Below are 8,750 nucleotides of genomic sequence, written 5' to 3' on the forward strand. Positions count from 1 at the left end.
CTACCGCCGATCGCCCCGTGCATGGGGCTAGACGGCCAACACGTTAACGAGCTAACTGCGCTAACACACTAGTTCCCACCCATGTAATTGAGCATTGCTGGCACATCCAACATACTGTTTTACTTCAGTCCATGACGCGCTTACCTTCAGGGTCATACATCACATGAAAACCAAAATAATTCCAAACGCCAGATCTGAATGAGGGTGGGGGAGGTTCAATTTGCCATGTTGCAAGGAGAGCTTAACTTCTGTCTCGCTAGCTTGCCCTGCGCTCTTCCTTCTGATGATGCTGTCTGTGTTGAACGCTCAGTGGATCTGCGCTCGACAGTGCAGCCTAGGCGGAGTAGTCGAACGCAGATTCACTGAGCGCTCAACACAGACAGCATCGTCAGAAGGAAAGTTGATAAAATAAATTACAAATGTTGTATTGTATGTATATGTATATGTATATATGTATGTATATGTATATATGTATATGTATGTATATACGTATATATATATATATACGTATTTATATGTGCGGGTGTGTGTATATACATAAACATGTTTACTATTTAATACATGTTACTAACTTGTGTTTAATTATTGTATTTTTATTTATAATGTGTCAGTATATTTATCCTATTTAAGTTTTTATTTGTAATGACCATAGAGAGCCTTCAATCTTGAGTCTGGAATCCTTTAAATTCATCAAAATTTAAACATCAAAAGCCTTATAACACTTAAAGCATCTTCTCACACAACAAAAGTGAAGACTCACCCACACTTTTTGTTTACATTTGTCTTTATTATTGCATTATGACATCCATGGTGGAAACAAACCACAGATCAAGATTGCACAGCTGCAACCAAACTAATGATCACAAATATTAAAATGAAAGCAGCTCTACTGCTTAGAGGCAAAATTATTTATTCTGATTTTCAAATCACTTTCCAGATCACCTCAGACTACATCAGTGACTTCCTTTCAATTCCTGACAGATTAAAAAAAAACTCTGCTGGTGTCGATTGAAGCGACTGATGGTTCTAAGAGAAATGGATCTGTTTACAGTTTTTTGCAACTTTTACTTGGTTTTATTTTAAAACATCCTCTCTGTTTACCTCACTCGCTTGGTTACTTATTACTAAAACATAAATGCATTCTCTCTTTTGGGGTTTAGTGTTTTTTTTTTAAATTTCATTATCGAATATGCACAAAAATTGAGGTATTATTCCTTTGATTTCCCCGGAGTAAAAATATTCTATTTGCACTTAGCGGATCCAAACAGAAAATTACAGCAATAACAACAAAACCCCCTGTTTGATTCTGCTCAGCCCACATGATTTTAACATTATCTGGATACTGAGTACCATCACATATTTTCTTTCGTGAATCATGTTACCTCACTGTTGGAGGCTGTGAGTAGAGTTCTGAGGGCTGATAGTGTATCTGGAGGACTGGTGCTGCTGGTGGGTTATCAGCAGAGGTCTGAAATCTTTAAGGACACAAGGTGACTGCCTGTCTGAGATACAGCCATACTGCTTCTTTTAGATAACGTTCTTATCTGCATTTAGCTCAAAATAGTTCCATCAAAGGACGCACAGCTGGAATAATAATTGGAGGACAGATGGATGTACATATTTAGCGGTAAGTTAGCTTTGTTAACTGGCACAGTTACATTACATTAAGATTCCATCAAAGTCTCTCTTTTATATACATAAACACACACACACACACACACACACAGGTGCAGGAAGATATGAACGTAGGATATGGGAAGATAAAGCGACGTGTGATTTGACAAAGACTTCATCCTGCTTGTAATCAGTTGTCAGGGGGGAGGAAGGCAGAGGAATTATCAGCTAGAAATCCTCAGTCAGCCCTTCTTGGTTCACACTCTCACATACACAAACACGCAAACACACCCTTCTTGCTGTGCACTTTGGAAAAGTGTGAAAAAAAAACTGATCTGAGACAGGAGGTTGAGATCTCTTGTGTTGCAAAATTCATGTTCAGAAACAGCTGCATGACTTAAACTCTCAAGATTCGCAGTAAAACACAATGAAAAAGCTGTGGACCTCAAAATAACATTGAGTGCATGTAAACACAGCTCCATATCTCAACTTCTCATCGTCCAGCCCCCGCCCCACCCCCAACTTTGAAATGTCACCATCTATTTTCTCACACAATAAGCCTGCGACTTCACATGTCAAGATCTTTATGATGTTATTTATATTCTTCAAGGCTCTAAACACTAAACTTCAAACTATTTGCCAGAAAAAAATGGTAAAAATAACTTGGACCCCTCTCATGTAAACAGTCATGCCCAATTTTCTCAGAACTGCTTCTCTAATGTCTGGGAAAGAATCCTCTGTGTGTGCGTGCATGTGTGTAAGACGAATGAGTTTTTCTGTAGGCATGATGCATGTCTGCGTCTAATTACTTTTGTGTGTATGTGTTTCCGTACTCCGTTTTCATGTGGTTTTCATGACTATTTGTCAAACACAAACATTTAAGAGGCCGTCATGCAGAAGAAAATATGCATCCTTTACATTCAGGAATTATGCATCCTGTTTTTTCAGGTTTATTTTCACCGCCTGTTATTTTTACGGCTGCTGTTCTTTACGATGATGTCAAAGGTGCATTTCCCTTGAGATGAGCCCAGTGTGTCTGCTCCACACATGTACCGCTGACCCCAATCAGACACTATCCGCTACCCCCACATCCACCATTACCAGCAATCTTCCCAAGTGCAGAGAAACCCTTTACCGAACCCCACACTCTCAGTTCCTAAAAAGAAAGGCAGCAGAAGCCTGAGAAAGAACTAACCCACTGACAGAAGCATACCAGGCTCAATCTACAAATGCCATCAGTGCAGATTTAGAATCACTCAGACCTTTGAAAGACGAGCACGTGCATGCTTTCCCCTCCCTGTCCTTTAACTAGTAGCACAAAGTGGTACACAGATCCGACCTCACGAACAGTGCAGATCTAAATTCATAAACAAAGCTAAATTATACAACAGTAGATACACATACACTCAATGGCCAATTCATTAGGTACACATGTTGGAGTGAAAAGGTGATTTCAGTGACTTTGAAGTGGCACGGTGCCTGTAGTTCACGTGGACTCACCGAAACTGCAGAAAGCATATCAGAAAAAATGTTGCCTGGCCTGATAAGTCTCGATTTCAGCATCTGAGTGGCAGGGTCAGAATTAGACCATGTCCATGTCTGTGTGACATCAGCATATGCATCTTCCAGCTGCTTCCACTAAACTAAATGTGGTCACTTGAAACTTTTTACTTTTAACTTTTTACTACTTTTTACTTTTAAAATGTTGATATGCTCAGTTTTCTTATAGAGAGTTGTATTTGTATCTTATCTTATGCCTGCAACACACCTAGACTTAAACAAGGTATAAAATTTGTTACGTGGTACAAAAGGGCAAAACACTTTCTTTTCATCAGTATATAAAAGTAAGTACGTAAATAAGTATTTGCTTGTCACTATATCGTTTTGTTTTTTCTCAATTTTCATCAAAAATGTATTTAACAAATGTTGCATACATTACATAAAAGTTCTGTATTGCGTTATCTTTCTACAGAGGCTGGCTCTTTGGTCTTGTTTCCATTCTTTCTGCTAAGTCAAGCTAACCACCTGCTAACTAGCTTAAAAAGTTTACGATTTCTTAGTTTGATTTGTATCTTATCTTGTGGCTGCAGAGCACCACACGCCCACAGCTGTGTCCACATTGTTTTTCTAAATTACATTTTTTTAAGGCATTAAATAAGATTTAAAATATATACTGTGACAGGCTAGGACACAACTCTTTCTTTTCATCAGTATACAATAGTAGGAATATAAGAAAGTATTAGCTTGTCACAATATGTTAGTTTTTCTAGCAAAGTCAAGCTAAGCTAGCACTAGCTACTCAGTTTGGCATTTGTTTTCTCCTCTTACTTGCAAAAAGGGTAACAAAATTCATCCATCCATCCATTTTTTTTCACTTGTCCGGGCCCGGGTTGCGGGTGCAGTAACCTAAGTAGAGAAGCCCAGACCTCCTTCAGCTTGTCCGGGGATATAACAAGGTGTTCGCAGGGCAGCTGAGAGGTATAATCTCTCCATGCATGTGCTGGGTCTGCCCCAGGGCCTGCACCCTGTGGGACATGCCCAGAACACCTCACCCAGGAGGCATCCTAGTCAGATGCCTGAACCACCTCGACTGGCTCCATTCGATGTGGAGAAGCAGCGGCTCTACTCTCAGTCCCTCCTGGATGGCCAAACTACTCGCGCCTCTCACTGGGCCAGTCACCCTTCGGAGGAAGTTCATTTTCCCCGCTTGTATCCGCGATCTCGTTCTTTCGGTGACTACCCACAGCTCGTGACCATAGCTGAGGGTAGGGACATAGATCGACAAGTAATCGAGAGCTTCGCTTTTACACTCAGCTCTCTCTTAACCACGACAAACTGGTAAATTTGTTAAAGTACGGTGTAACAAAATTAATAACTAATTTTTCAGCATGTCAGTTGTTGTATAGCATGTTAATGCACAATTACAAGTTTAAATTTTTTGTATAATACAAAAAAGTCTTCGGGTGAGGGCCTCCAGCTCGCACTGGAACGGTTCGCAGCCGAGTGTGAAGCAGCGGGAATGAGGATCAGCACCTCCAAATCTGAGGCCATGGTTCTCAGCCGGAAAAGGGTGGAGTGCCCACTCCGGGTCGGGGATGAGTTCCTGCCCCAAGTGGAGGAGTTCAAGTATCTCGGGGTCTTGTTCGCGAGTGATGGGAGAAGGGAGCCGGAGATCGACAGACGGATTGGGGCTGCAGCTGCAGTAATGCGGACGCTGCACCGGTCCGTCGTGGTGAAGAGGGAGCTGAGTGTAAAAGCGAAGCTCTCAATTTACCGGTCGATCTACGTCCCTACCCTCACCTATGGCTACGAGCTGTGGGTAGTGACCGAAAGAACGAGATCGCGGATACAAGCGGCAGAAATGAGCTTCCTCCGAAGGGTGGCTGGCCTCTCCCTTAGAGATAGGGTGAGAAGTTCGGCCATCCGGGAGGGGCTCAGAGTAGAGCAGCTGCTGCTCCACATCGAAAGGAGCCAGCTGAGGTGGTTCGGGCATCTGACAAGGATGCCCCCTGGGCGCCTCCTGGGTGAGGTGTTCCAGGCATGTCCCACCGGGAGGAGGCCCCGGGGCAGACCCAGGACACGCTGGAGAGATTATATCTCTCGGCTGGCCTGGGAACGCCTTGGTATTCCCCCGGATAAGCTGGAGGAGGTGGCTGGGGAGAGGGAGGTCTGGGCCTCTTTGCTTAGGCTGCTGCCCCCGCGACCCGGCCCCGGACAAAGCGGATGAAGATGGATGGATGGACAAAAAAGTCTTACATTTTTTAAATATTATAAAATGTAAATGAGGAAAATGAAGTTATGTTGGTTCAGCTGATCAAATTGCTCTTCAGATATGGTTACTACATTAACAGACATTTCAAATACTTTCTATTGCTATAAAAAAACACTCTGCAGACACATTTTGCTCTGATCTCTTAGCTTTTTAACTAAAGTTCATTGTGTTCTGTATATAACTCTTGAATTTTTCAGAGATTTCAAGGTAAGCCACTAACTATAAGGAGCTTCCTATAGTGCTGATAAATTAAACAGCAAAACCCTTTCATATATGGGGCTGGACTATGTGGACATGCTCAGGGGCATTCTGACAGAACGTGACCTTGCCATAGTCACTGTTTGAGATGAATGGTGCATGTTTGTGAATGAATTACTGTGTGAATGGTGTTCAGCCAGGGTACCAGTCTCTCGCTGACAGTGGGCTCTGTGGTCTGTGTGACATAGCGATGGTTCACATAAAGAAAGGCTCGATAGAGATCTGCAGAGGTAGTAAAGGCTGCCATGGTGACCACTCAACCAGCAACAACAATAAGACAGGTTGGCCATCGGACACAGCAATCCTAAAGCTCTCTGGCTCCAGGGACATGCCGGACAAAATAAAGGCTAAAACACACACTTCACATCTCATTAGACAGGCCCACTGTGATAACCGACTAAGGGCCCAACAAAGGTTGACTTGACCATGTAACCTTCCCAAAATCTGCATGTGAGGAATACAAATCATCAAATGTTTACCTGGTAGACCTGCTTGTAAAGAATAATTATTACCCCTCTAACATACTTTTACTTAGAAACCCTTTGTCATACCAAAACAGCCATGATACTTAAAATGTTTGCATGGTTTTTAAAATAAAAATAAAAACAGACTGCAAGACAGGCTGTTTTTATAGCAAGACTGTTTTCCTAGAGATCCATGCTGGAGTAACCCATTTACAAAGTGGCTTCATATTGTCTTACTGAAGTAATCCCCCCAGTTCACCTTAAATGAGTTCAGGCCCAGAGAAGGGATTTCCAGAGGTCACATAAATGCAGCAATGAACTGTGGATTTAATGTAATGCATAAAACACTAGGACATTACAGGATCATATCAGTTTTCATGAAAGTTTAAAACAGGGAGCAGGAAAACAACCAGAGGAAGCACTCACAGAACAGGTTTAAAGACTGATAAACCAACCTTCATTATTATGGTCAAAAGAAGAGAAAACAATAACAAAAAAGAAAAATGGGGCAATAAACAGGAACTCACAAAGTTGCGGTAAACAGACGCTCTGGCTGAGAGCACTTACCAACTGACGCTTTAAATATACAACAGGTAATGAAGGAAGTGGAGCACTGACTAATGTAATGACACACAAGTAAAAATAAATACAAGACACATTAGAAAAATGACAGGAAGTAACTTGACAGGGAAACGCATAGGCTGAAGCTCAAGGAATCAAATAGAAACCACAGCCTCAACCACAAACAGAAAGTAGATTTCAAGGGTGGCAACAACTAAACTGAGAATAAAATCATTAAAAAAAAAAACAGCAAACATTCACCATGCAAAACTCAAAAAGATCTCAATCAAGAACACAAACACAGAAAAGCAAAACTACAAATAGTGAACCCATCATAGAACCCACATGTCAGTACAAAAACTGCAGACACAGTGTAGACACAACCAACCAAGGGTGCATGACAGTTTTGTTGCAATAGTGCCTAAGGTACGGTGGCTGGGAAGTGCAAATCGCAACAAATTAAAAAACCGCAACAAATAAAAAACAAACCACAACAAAATACAAAAAGCCCACAACAAATTACAAAAAGCCCACAACAAAATACAAAAAGCCCACAACAAATTAAAAATCCTTGACGGAAAGGGATTGTCTGAAATACCGGAAGTGACACAAGCGTGATGTCACGAGAGGGGGCGTGGTCAGGGTTTTTGGTTGAGGCGCCACATTTCTGGGCCGAACAAAGCGCTAGCGAAAGAGCGAAAGTACACGGATAACACCAGCTATGGTTCGTACTTGCTGTGCGGTCGGTTGTAAAGTTAGATCGCACGACCGGCAAGGGAATAAGGTTGAAAATGGTTTATCTTTTCATTCTTTCCCCACCTGGAAGCAACATGAGGCAGCTCATGTATCGGATGTTACCAAACGAAGGCGTCTAGCCTGGATAGCAGCTGTGAGACGAGCTGATATCCAGTTCTCTTCCATCTCCAAATATCTGTTGGTGCTCCAGACATTTTCATTCCCGTAAGTTATAGATATGTTCATATCACTCTTTATCCGGTCTTTAAGTCTGACGTCACTAGCATGGGCTCAAACGCTGCTGCAGGTCCATAAATCACAGGATCACTGTGGCATTACTGAGAGTTGAAAAACTGTCTAAAGTCTTTCATCTGTAATAAAATTATCAGCGTTCTGCTCTACCATGTGTAACAATTGAGTTTAGCATCCATGAAAACGAAACGGAATATATGACATTTAACAGAGTTAGAAATTAGCAGGAAGTTAGCTCGCTAGCTTCCATCTAAATGAGGGATTTTGGAAACAAATTCAAACGTACAGCTCTGCTATCACTTCCAACATAAATGTAGACATAATTGTCACCTAAAGTCAAACTTTATGCTTTCTCCATCTTGAAAGTGATGACATCCTTGCATTACATACTTTAGGTTCATTTTCTGAAGGCAGGTTTCTGAAAGAGAACAGGCAGATTTGGAATATAACATGCAGCGTTCTATAGATGGATACATAAAAAAATGGAAAATTACATGTATGTGCTAACTTTCTAAATACTTTGTTACATTTATGATAAAATGGATTTGAAAGTAGATAAAACAAATTTATGTCGGCCTTGGCTCATTAGAGTCCTTGTCTTTAAATTAACTTTGTATGTTTCAGGTACTGCACTCTCAAAGACTGAATGAACCAGCATTGGGTCATTGTGAGCATCACAGGGAAGGTTGAAGCCGCCCACTGCACCTGTATGGCCGGAGTCCTGGAGACCTGCATCCATGGCGCTGCTCTTCTGTTTAATGTAGAAGCAACAGTGCAGATCTGTGGCACAAGGACTGTTACAGATGAACCTGCATACTGGGGTTTTCTGGGTAATATGACCAAGATACAGCCAGAGGTTGGCCATAAGATGGACTTCTCCTCTTCAGCTGACCAAAAACTGCTCTCAATCAAAACCTAAACAGACCATCTGTAGTGACAGGTAAAAGGAGCCGTCCTCAAAAAAGAAAAATCCCACCTGCTACTGTGGAGGAGTTGTCACTGCTATTGGAATCTTTGCTGGAACACAGTAAAGCTGTGGGTTGTGGGAATGACCCATAATGTTTTATATAAGGGTCTAGATTTATGCCTGAAGT

The 8,750-nt window shown here is 41.7% G+C and overlaps 1 long non-coding RNA gene across 1 annotated transcript; it reads left to right on the forward strand.

Annotated features, from left to right (window-relative positions):
* Positions 1 to 7,102: 7,102 nt before the first annotated feature.
* On the forward strand, positions 7,103 to 8,386 carry LOC309699664. Its single transcript, XR_014274431.1, has 2 exons — positions 7,103 to 7,629; positions 8,281 to 8,386. It is a non-coding gene; the product is annotated as an uncharacterized lncRNA (long non-coding RNA).
* Positions 8,387 to 8,750: the final 364 nt, after the last annotated feature.

This window comes from Aulonocara stuartgranti (genome assembly GCF_965226115.1).
Source record: "Aulonocara stuartgranti genome assembly, chromosome: 23".
Classification (NCBI taxonomy): Eukaryota; Metazoa; Chordata; class Actinopteri; order Cichliformes; family Cichlidae; genus Aulonocara; species Aulonocara stuartgranti.